This window comes from Podarcis liolepis, assembly GCF_965112155.1.
Source record: "Podarcis liolepis genome assembly, chromosome: 2".
NCBI lineage: Eukaryota > Metazoa > Chordata > Lepidosauria > Squamata > Lacertidae > Podarcis > Podarcis liolepis.
The window spans coordinates 26,723,644-26,734,888 of record NC_139555.1 but is presented as its reverse complement, the minus strand read 5'-3'; the positions used below and the strand labels follow the sequence as shown (position 1 = coordinate 26,734,888).

At 47.8% G+C, this 11,245-nt stretch overlaps 1 long non-coding RNA gene across 1 annotated transcript in view; it reads left to right on the top strand.

The window, feature by feature from the left end:
* The first annotated feature begins 6,694 nt into the window (after window positions 1-6,694).
* LOC310700661 overlaps window positions 6,695-11,245 on the top strand; it is a 102,618-nt gene continuing 98,067 nt past the window's right edge. The window contains exon 1 of the long non-coding RNA XR_014522674.1: window positions 6,695-7,477. This is a non-coding gene — a long non-coding RNA (uncharacterized lncRNA). The remainder of the gene's footprint in view (window positions 7,478-11,245) is intronic.

Sequence of the window (11,245 nt, the reverse complement as noted above, 5' to 3'; positions counted from 1 at the left end):
GCAGGCTTAACGTTTTGGGGTTGTGCCTAAAGCCAAAATCGTGCATAGTCAAAACCCAATGGGATCAATGGCGGGTGGGACTTCCCCGTAACCTCACCCCCTTTCCGCCTATTTTATTTTATTTTATTGTCATGCACGTAAAGTTGAATGTGCACTAGTTAAAAGTTTGTAAGTTGCAGGCTTACAGTATATAAGGGAAGAGACTGGGTGATAGCCAGTTAAGGAAACAATCCCCAAAGGGATTGACCATGGCACAGTCCACCGGGGGGGGGGAGGGGGACCACAACACTTACCTCACCCAGGCGTCAGCAACCCACACTACGCCCCACCAAAAGCGAACCATTTAGGCTCACAGGTGCCCAAGGTAATTGAAGTACCCATTAGTTCTCTTTCTTCCTTATGGTCAAGCTGTTTTCTCCCTCAGGCAGGGAAAGCACCCAGAAAAGAAAGTAAGGACACCTCTGCCAGGTCCGTCTTTAGCAGATGCGGCGCCGGGGTGCAAATATCTGCCCAACACCCCCAAATTACCACGGATAGTGTTGGGGTGGCTGTAGCTGCGCACTGAGAGCCACCCGGGGGCGCAACTCTCCCTCATGCCACTGCGGGAGAGCGGTCCCTGCAGAGGCTTGGGAGTGAAGTTGTGCCCCTCCCAAGCCTCCACGGGAGGAGAGCGCAGCTTCCCTCCCAATCATCATCATCATCATCATTTATTAGTTATACCCCGCCCATCTGGCTGGGTCTCCCGAGCCGCCCTAGGCGGCTTCCAACAAAGTATTAACAGTGGTCTGTTAAACATTAAAAGCTTGCCTAAACAGGGCTGCCTTCAGATGTCTTCTAAAAGTCTGGTAGTTGTTGTTCTCTTTGACATCTGGTGGGAGGGCGTTCCACAGGGCAGGCGCCACTACTGAGAAGGCCCTCTGCTTGGTTCTCTGTAACTTGGCTTCTCGCAGCGAGGGAACTACCAGAAGGCCCTTGGCGCTGAACCTCAGTGTCCGGGCAGAACAATGGGGGTGGAGATGCTCCTTCAGGTATACTGGACCAAGGCCGTTTAGGGCTTTAAAGGTCAGCACCAACACTTTGAATTTTGCTCGGAAACGTACTGGGAGCCAGTGTAAGTCTTTCAAGACTGGTGTTTTGTGGTCTCTGCAACCTCGCAGAGGCTTGGGAGTGAAGTTGCACCCCTCCCAAGCCTCCGCGGCAAAGCCGCGCAGCTCCCCCACTTGCTGGGGCGCCCCTGAGAGGCCGGTGCCCTGGCGCAACACACCACTAAGCCCTATGGGAAAGACGGCTCTGACCTCTGTATCCCACTATGCAAGATGCTGACAGTTACAGGTACTCTTGGCTTGTTGACCAGTGATGTGATCACATCCTTCCCCTTTGCTATAAGTCAGGTGTGAGGAAGTTTTTGGCTCCACAGGCCAGGGACTGATGGGAGTTTGAGTCCAACAATGAATGAAGGGCATCACATTAGCTGTTCCTGCTCTATGACTCTAATGGTGTCATTGGCATTGAGCACTATGCGAATGGAACAGCTCTGATGAAAACTAGGATGTGTATGTTAACTATACAGAGTAATGAATTCTTTCAACCCAGTGACATGTTGTCTGAAGAGAGAGAATCATTGTTCTTGTTCTTGTTCTTGTTATATAAACATAACAACCTGTCCATTCCAGCAGAGATGTGATTGTCAGACTGGGAGGCCTCAGGTTTGAATCCTCACTTACCTGTGAAGCTCATTAAGTGAGCTTGATTCTGCTACTACTTTGCAGGGTTGTTGTGAAGAGAAAACGGGAGCAGCATGTATGCTGTCCTGAACTCCTTGGAGGATGGGTGGGGTACTGGGAAGGGGAGGTAGCTCAGTCGTAGAGCACATGTTTCTCATGCAAAAGGTCACAGGTTCAAACCCTGACGTCTCCAGGTAGGGCTGGGGGGGGAAGGCCAGTCTAAAAAGCCAGTCTAAAACTGTGGAGTGCTGCTTCTGGCCAATGCGGACAAAACTTAGCTAAAATCCTATGATCCCTCACCATTGGCCATGTTGGCAGGAGCAGATGGGATTCGGAGTCAAACAACAGCCAGAGGGTCACAGGTTCCTCACCACTGGGTCAAGCCAAAAGTTTCCAATTTTGAGGAGCGATTTGAAGGAAGTGTTCTGTGAAGGAGTTCAAGGCAGATGGAGAAGCATGGGAAGAAGAAGGAGCTATGCTGATGAGAGAGAGCAGGTTGGGAAAGCGAAGTTCACAATAAGGTTATCATGAGAAATAAGGGGAGGGAATATGGGGCAAGGTCATGCCACAGAAAGCTTCACAGGTGAGGGCAAGGGCTTTGTGCTGGATGGAGAGTCAGGATCTGATGCCACATGTTCTGGGAACAGCTTTTGCACCGGTGGTTTGGACAGAGACGAAAGGTCTGGCTGAGAAGAGACTGCCAGAAGGAAAGTTGGATGAGCCAAAGGCAGCCAGGAGCTGACCAAAGCAAGCTTTACAAAACCCGAGAGGTTGTTGTTTTTTGCAGTGTTGTATAGGGAGAAGCTATATCTGTGGGGATTTGAATTGTGCACTAAACATTGTGTCTGTTGTGCCATTTCCAGAGAGCTGGATGCTTTCAATATATACAGAGAGCTGAAAAAGGCTTTCAGAAGTTTGTTTATACACCACACAGAGACACACACACACAGAGAGAGAGAGAGAGAGCGCGAGCGCCTTGCGTGACTACAGCTTTGGCTGGAAACATAAAGTCATTGTTTTAAAGTGATAGTCTCCTCCCTTTCTCCAACCTCCTTGTAAGAGGACAGCATTCCTCCTTCGCATTCCTTAACCACTGCTGAGATGGGGAGGGAAAGCTGTGGAGGGAGCTAAAGAGAGGGCTGGAGGAAGCAAATGTTTTAATTACTAAAATGGGCTGGAAAGGAGCGAAGGCACCCACTGAAAAAGCAAGATAAAGGATGTACGGAACAGGTAAATTAAGCATGATTGCCAAGAAAAGAAAAAAGAAAAAAGCAAGCCTGCAGGCTGAATAATATGTCAACCAGATGTTGCTAAGATACAAAGAATTAGTGGCGTTTTCCCCACAGGCCCACATGAGCAATTCAAAGCATCCTTTATTCTATTTAACCTGGAGGTCTCCTGGGGGGGGGGGAGTGGGGAATGAGAGCCTTGTGTAGTGCCCATCCTGTTTGAGCCACAGGTAATAGTAGGTCTCAAGAGAGCAGTAAGGTAAAGGTAAAGGGGCCCCTGACGATTAGGTCCAGTTGTGACTCGGGGGTTGCGTGCTCATCTCGCTTCCGAGTCATGTGGCCAGCATGGCTAAGCCGCTTCTGGTGAACCAGAGCAGCACACGGAAACGCCGTTTACCTTCCCGCTGGGGCAGTACCTATTTATCTACTTGCACTTTGACTTGCTTTTGAACTGCTAGGTTGGCAGGAGCAGGGACTGAGCAATGGGAGCTCACCCCGTTGCGGGGATTCGAACCACCGACCTTCTGATCAGCAAGTCCTAGGCTCTGTGGTTTAACCCACAGCGCCACCTGCGTCCCTCAAGAGAGCAGTAGAAAGATGCTTTTGACAGATTGGCTGATAAGCAGGCAGAGGCCTCTACCAGCAGAGGATTGTGGGCTTGCAAAGAAAACTAGGGATTTACCAAGCAGATCATTTTGTGCTAAAAAACACCAGGGCAAAAGGGTCTGAAGGGCATCGTGCCAGAACTAGCAGAATTCTCACTCACTTTCATCCTGGTCCGTAACACGTTTTATTGGACGCATAGAACATACTTCCAAGTAAGGTGCTTTGGGATCGGAGTCCTAAACACTGCAGGTGAAGACCTTTCTGTAGCTGCCAGGGATAAGGAGCCTATGGCCCTCCACGCTGCAGCTCCCATCAGCCCTGACCATTGGGCATGCTGGCTGGAGCTGATTGGGAGTCCAACAATATCTTGAGGGCCACAGGTTTCCCAACCCTGCCTTAGGCAGCGGGAAGTAGACATTGAGATAGCGATCATTCAGCTTTTAAAAGTTGTGTGCGGTTTGGATTTCTGCCAAATCTGCCATGCTTTGGGGGGTGGGGACAACCAGGCACGTGCTCACTTCGGAGACTGCAGAGGCTGTTATTACAGTGCAGAATGCAAATCAATTGGTCAGGGAAAGAAAGATGCTCACAGGAAGTGTTTCAAAAGATGGAGGGACTCTGGTCCACTGCTGATGAGTATTCCAGGTGGGGTTAGGCGAGTACGGGTATCTGAGAACTGTTTGAACCCTAGCATTGCAATGAGCAGCCCAAACCTCTTCTTTCTTTGTGACAAATCACCCAGCTCTTTCTGCCTGCCACTGCTGGGTTCAAGAACTTGGAGCCTAGCAAGTAAGCTGGAACCATTTTCCCCCTTTTGATCCCTCATCTCTGAAAACTATGCCGTGGATGTGTGTTTTGTCTGCAGCCATCGCAGCCATTCTTTCCCTAGTTTCTGAATTCATCCAACAACCAATCATGTGTGCATAGCCGGCCTTTAAGCTCACTAAGGACTACAGACTTTCCTGGAGCGGTTTTGTATCCATTTGCTGTTTACAGTAAGATATGGGGTGGGGGAGAGATCTGGTTCCATTTTCGTCTTGGAAGTGTATTTGAGAAGTCTGGAAACGATTTAAATGCTTAGCAGGTGAGTGACAGGAATTCTCATCTAAGCATTACCTAACACCTTGCAGCAGCACTATAAATATCAAATTATCATCTGTCACCTCTCTAGCTGATGCCATTATTTCTCCCTGCTAACTGGTCACTGCAGAGGTTTCTTGCCTTATTGGTAAAGGTAAAGGTACCCCTGCCCGTACGGGCCAGTCGTGACTGACTCTGGGGTTGCGTGCTCATCTCGCTTAAGAGGCCGGGAGCCGGCGCCGTCCAAAGACACTTCCGGGTCACGTGGCCAGCGTGACGAAGCTGCACTGGCGAGCCTGCACCAGCACCGCACACGAAACGCCGTTTACTTTCCCGCTTTAAAGCGGTACCTATTTATCTACTTGCACTTAGGGGTGCTTTCGAACTGCTAGGTTGGCAGGAGCTGGGACCGAATGATGGGAGCTCACCCAGCCGCAGGGATTTGAACCGCCGACCTTACGATCAGCCAGTCCTAGGCACTGAGGTTTTACCCACAGCGCCACCCGTGTCCCCTGCCTTATTGGTAGTGTGTGTTTTAAATAGCTGCTCCTATCTACAGTGCTGCTTGCTGCCACATTTTTTGAAGCTAAACCACTTTTGGTGTAAAACATGGGTAGGCAAACTAAGGCCCGGGTGCTGGATCTGGCCCAGTCGCCTTCTAAATCTTGCACACGGACTTTCCAGGAATCAGCGTGTTTTTACATGAGTAGAATGTGCCCTTTTATTTAAAATGCATCTCTGGGTTATTTGTAGGGCATAGGAAATTGTTCATCCCCCCCCCAATATAGTCTGGCCCCCCAGAAGGTCTGAGGGACAGTGGACCGGACCCCTGCTGAAAAAGTTTGCTGACCCTGGGTGTAAAATGGCCCCCTCCCAAAAGGCTGCAGAGTGCCTAGTTGGAAACTGTATGGATGGGAGGAAATTTGGGGGAAAGCTTTTTGTTCCCCCCTTCTCCAAGAAAACTCAGAGAGATGCTAGTGTTTTGCTCATTCTTTAATTGTAAGAGTTTGAAGATAATAGCATCTATCCCTTTATTTCTCTGTCAAACATGAATGGGGGGGCGATTCTTAAATATAATGGTCAAGAAGTTAAAATAAGAGAGAGGCTAAAATATTTTTGTTTATTTTTATTTATTTATTTTATCTTATCTCCAAAACCCTGCCCTTTAACGTGAAATTATTCAGGGTGGATCACAGCAGACAGCACCACACAAAACCAATCATTATTTTTTTTTAAAAAAAGTATCTGAGGATCGCCTTAAAGTTCTATTCAGTCGATCCATTGGACCTAAGTTAGTCATGTCCATTAACTTCAATAGGTTTACTGTGAACACAGAAAACATTGAATAAAACAGAATCTGTAATTCAACATATTTATTTAATGTACTTTTTTTTAAAAAAGCCAGTTTCTAACTTGTACAAATAAATGAAGTACTCCTAGCCTTCTGCACAATTTTAGATTTGTGTAGTCCCCAAAAGTTTAAAGAAATTCATCCGATTCCTATTAATTCCTATTATAGGAATAAGACCAACAGGAAATGGGACCAGCAGTCCCCGATCTAAATGACTTTGCTGTGCCCCGCACATGAATGGGGTACAAAAACGGCGCTAGTACTGTTGCGTCAAGGAAATAGCGTGACGTCAGAATTGCGGTAGCTTTTTTTTCGTGTGTCCGGATGCATGTCTAAGCTTGGTGCATGAAAACGCTTAGCCGCACAGCCCAGGTGCATGCTTACTCACAAGTAAACCCCGTTGTGGTTATGAGAATTTATTATTGCATTTCATTCTATCATCTATCTATCTATCTATCTATCTATCTATCTATCTATCTATCTATCTATCTATCTATCTATCTATCTATCTATCTATCTATCTATCTATCTATCTATCACGTTTAAATAACGAAGTATATAAACATTAACTGGATTGTGTCGAGAGAGGGAGGGACGGAGGGAGAGGAAAAACTACGACTCCCGTGATGCTCTCTGCCTCGGCTTGCCGCAGTCGAGCGAGCCTGCGGCTGCGGAGTATATAAAAGCAGGCATGGCTCGAGCTCGGGCAGTGGGAGGGAGGTGGGCAGGGCGCGCGTTTGCCTGGTGCGCGGCGAGAGTTCGTCTCCTCCGGAGCTGCTGCTTGGGCGGCGCTCGGCCGCCGGGGTCCGGCAGGAAGGGCTTGGCGGTTGGTGGAGGGGACCTCTCGGCGCCTCCTCGATGCGAGCCGAGCCGCTTCGGGATCCCCAGAGCGGGCTGCTTCTTCCAGCCTCTTTCTCTCCCGGGTGCGTGGATGCGCCGGGAGCTGCTCTCGCTCTTTTGGGGCTGGCCCGGAGAGAGACAGAGAGCGCGCGCCTCGCCGGGCACAAATCGCGGGGGATCGTGCGCATTTCTCGGCTGGCTCCTGCAGGTCGGCAGAACTCCTAAACCCCGAGTGTCTGCCAAGGATGGGATGCGGGTTATTATGGCCCCCACGACCTGGACGCATCTTCCCCGTTGGACAAGGAAGGACCTCGCTGCGTTGGATTTATGCCTCTGGGATGTTCAAGCATCTGGGATGTTCCGGGAAGAGGGCATCTGCTGGAGAGGAGGGAAGATGCTGGCAAGAACACCTGGGAGAACCTGGCCCCTTGGTCTCCCTCGGGCCTGGATTATTGTGGTACCTCTGCCTCGCAACGATGGTTTTTGCGCACCCCGGTTGGGCTTGGACACCTTTGCCTGACGCAAAATCCGGTGCGCTTTGGAGCTGATCTGCTTGGTGCCCTCTCCGTCCCCGCCTTCATATTTGGAATATAATTCTTGCTGCGCTTTTCGCGGCAGCCCCTCTCCACATGGGGGATGCTCTCCAGGTAAGTTTCCTGTTTGCCGTCGATTGCTTTGGATTCTCTGGGAAGCGGTGGCGTGAGGATGAGGGGCAGCTGGTGCTCTTCGTCTTGGCATCTCGGCTCCAACGTGGATGATGGAGCGCTTTCTGTTATTGGTTTTTCAACAGTTCTGCCAGTGATTGTTTTACATGCACCACCAATGTGTATGGATGTACGTGATGCTCTTAAGGAGACATCGCCAAACAGGGAATAATAAGCGGGCGAATCCCCAGCACTGTGATGAGGGTGAGCGTTAAAATCATTCCCCTTTCTCTCCCTATCGCGTTCCAGGAAGTTTCGCTTTATTATCGCTTTGCATTCAGGGCCCGTTACTTGAAGGCTTGTATTAGCGAGGGAACAGCGCCTACCCACCGCAGGGAAGCTCCAGGCAGCCCGCAATCCGGGGAGATGGAGCCGCGAATGAATACAGACGAGCCTTGCGCGCGCTGACTGGTGCAATTCTGGGGTGTTTTGTTTGGGGGTGCCGAGAAAAAGCGGCGAGGCGAGCGAGTCATGTAGGAAATGGCATCTGGGGAGAGGAAGTGCATTATGTGCCTGGCGGTGGGTGTGAGGATGAAAGGCACCTGTCCTTTGGGGAAAGTCCTGTGCAATGTGTATGGCTTATCCGTGCACGTAATTCAAAAGTGTTCATCTTTTTTGGGGGAGGGAGAACCTTGCATAATATTTCCTTCTTCCCTTCTTCCTTGTTTTTCAAAAATAAGATCTAATAAAAAGCCTGCATGTACTGGAGTTGTTGGAACGGTCATGTCCTGTTATGCAGGCGAGCGAGCCCAGTGGCTTGATCACAAAGCCTTGCAGTTCTTCCGTAGATGCACACATGCAATGCTTTGTCTGCTTGTTCCCCCAACACAAATTTTGGTTGTGCCTCCTTTTCCAACACGGGTTGTTGTTTTTTCAGTCTCCTGTGCCTCCTTATTTTGTCCCTGGGGGCACAGGTGATGTTAACCTTGCTCTGTAACTTAATACTGAGTCCTTCATCTGTGTAAATGGGCTCTCATGGTTTGCTTTAGGCGGCTCCCTTCTATATAATCAGCCTTTGTTTTCATTAGGGTAGCCAATATGCTCTTTGTTTTTCTTCCTTCCTGGGTGCCTCTCTGATCTCGGGAGTTTCTTCCCACTAGGACATATTTCATGCACCCTCTAGCCAGGGTGTGCAAAGCTAGAATTCCCTCCTCAGCCTTCCTCTATGTTTCAGTGACTCACCTGCCCAAGAGGCAGAGGCAGTTTATCTTGTTCCCTGACAGCACTACTAGCTCCATAGTGAGGTTTACCGACCCCTGCGCTTGTACTGGGATGCTACACACTGCCTCACCACCGCAGCCTTTTTATAGAGCTCTTGTGGGAACTGGTGCAATCTTGTCGCCCATGAATCTTATTTATGGCAAGAATGCCTAAACCACATTTCTTAGCTTGACAAGGATCTTGGATCGAATGTCTCTTTTGCACTGCTTCCCTTCCTTTCACCATCACTTGTGCCTGTTCTTGCTTCTGGGAGCACATTAGCGAAACCTGATTTGAATGATCTTATAGGAGCCATTTGCTCCCAAGGCAGCTCCAAATGTCCGTTAGATATGCATAAACATGTTTTAGTCTCTTGCAGTGGTGTGAATGCATTTCCGTCCTACATTTGTCGTCTCCCAAGACAGAGCATTTATGTTTTCAGTGGTGGTGGAGAAGTCAGTAGAGCTGACTGGCAGGAAGGTCATAGGAGGTTAGATACAAGGAAGAACATCCGAATCATTCAAGGTAGATAGATTAGTGCATGGTTTACTTTGTATGGCAGACAGCTCGTCCAACTCTCAAAGCTCACATGTCTGAGATTTCAGCCTCTGCAGGAATGCACTCATTTGGGAAGTGTGTAGACCACCTTGAAGGAAAGGTGGTGTAGAAATGTAGTAAAAAATAAAAGGGTCTGTGTTGTCAGTGTAATCTTCTAGACAATTCCAGCATGATAGTATCCTTTCCATCACTGTACTAATTTTTTGGGGACATCACTTCTTGTATTTCAACTGCAACCTTATATTGAAAATGAATGAGGCTCATGTTTCCACACAAGTACTTGAGCAGTGGAAATCAACGTTAAGGAAACTGTAGAATCTTCTCTGTGTGTTTCATCAGGAGGGAGGTGAAACCTCTGGCAGAGCGATGATGGTCTTTGCCTTGGTATGGGGATTTGGGCAAGCTAACATCTTTTTTTTTTAAGGGATCCAGTGGTGACACTGGAACTTGCACATTGTTGCAGTTTGTGTGATGTGATCATTAGCTTGCTGTGTTAAATATAACAACAAAATTCTATGTTTGAGCAGAAGCATACAGAAGCACAATGCCTAACTCTGAATATACATTCATTCATCTACATATTCTAATAAATATGCATTCATTCAGATGTATATTGCAGTAAAGGTTTATCATCCATACATGGTTCTGTAGCAGCAATATCACACACACACACAGGTTTATAGATGCAATCTTTCTCATGGGAATTTGAGTGGTGCTATCAGTTTTATTTCCTTCTTGTCTGTGAATTGCATTCATTCTGACATTGTAGAAGCCTTTCTGCATGTGTGTGCATGCTCATAACCTCACGTCAACTCTCGGTGAAATATATTATCTCCTTTCTTATTTTGCTTCTGTAAATAAAGGCTACACCCCTCTGGTCCTGTGTTGGACAATTACAAAGGGATTGGGGCAAATCTTTTTCTAAAACAGCTAGCATAAAGTATATTCTGGAAATGACGCATGAGATAACTCTGCAATAAGCAAGAAGCGAATCTTCTGGACTTTAGCCTGGGTGCTGTGTTTAATCTCTCCCCTTTTCAAATGGGTGTATCATACAAACTATGGTGTTATGATTTAGTAACCATCACTTGGGTTCAGCAACATTTCTGGACAGTAATGTCTTGCTATCCCACCAGCCTGGGGTAGTTTTAAGAAAGGTAATCAACAGCCCTGTAAGCACTTGGGAGAATATACCCCAAAGCAGTGCTGTTTTTCTAGAAAAAAGAGGTGCTGGCACTCACAATGAACACCTTCCTTGTTCTCTTATAAGGGCAATGACTCCCACCTGAGAGGTACCGGAACTGAGTTCAGGTGAGTTCCGGTTGAAAAAAAGCCCTGCGCCCCCAAATGAATATTCAGGTAACTTGAGAAAATAAAGAAAGCCCAAAAACCAAACAATCCCCAAAACACTTTCTCTCCATTTATTTTTGTTGCTATTGCTCATTTTCTTCCCTAATGTAGCCCTCATAATGCAACCTTTGTTCTAGTTCCATTCATCTCCTCGCCACCCCAATTCAGCCTACAAATGTGTGTGACTAGAAGGACACCCTTCCATAACTGCAATATGCAGTGCTGTTGGTCATAGAATCGTAGGGTTGGTAAGGAATGTTGGAAATGTAAAGAAAAGGGAGGGAATTTTTATCACATGTGGTGGAAGTGCAGTAAGGTGAAAGCTTACTGGGACAGTGGTACCTCGGGTTACAGACGCTTCAGGTTACAGACTCCGCTAACTCAGAAATAGTACCTCAGGTTAAGAACTTTGCTTCAGGATGAGAACAGAAATTGTGCTCTGGCGGCGTGGCGGCAGCAGGAGGCCCCATTAGCTAAAGTGGTGCTTCAGGTTAAGAACGGACCTCTGGAACGAATTAAGTATCGTATTTTTCGCTCTATAAGACGTACTTAACTCGAGGTACCACTGTAATGCGTTAAAGAAAATATACAAAATTACATTTG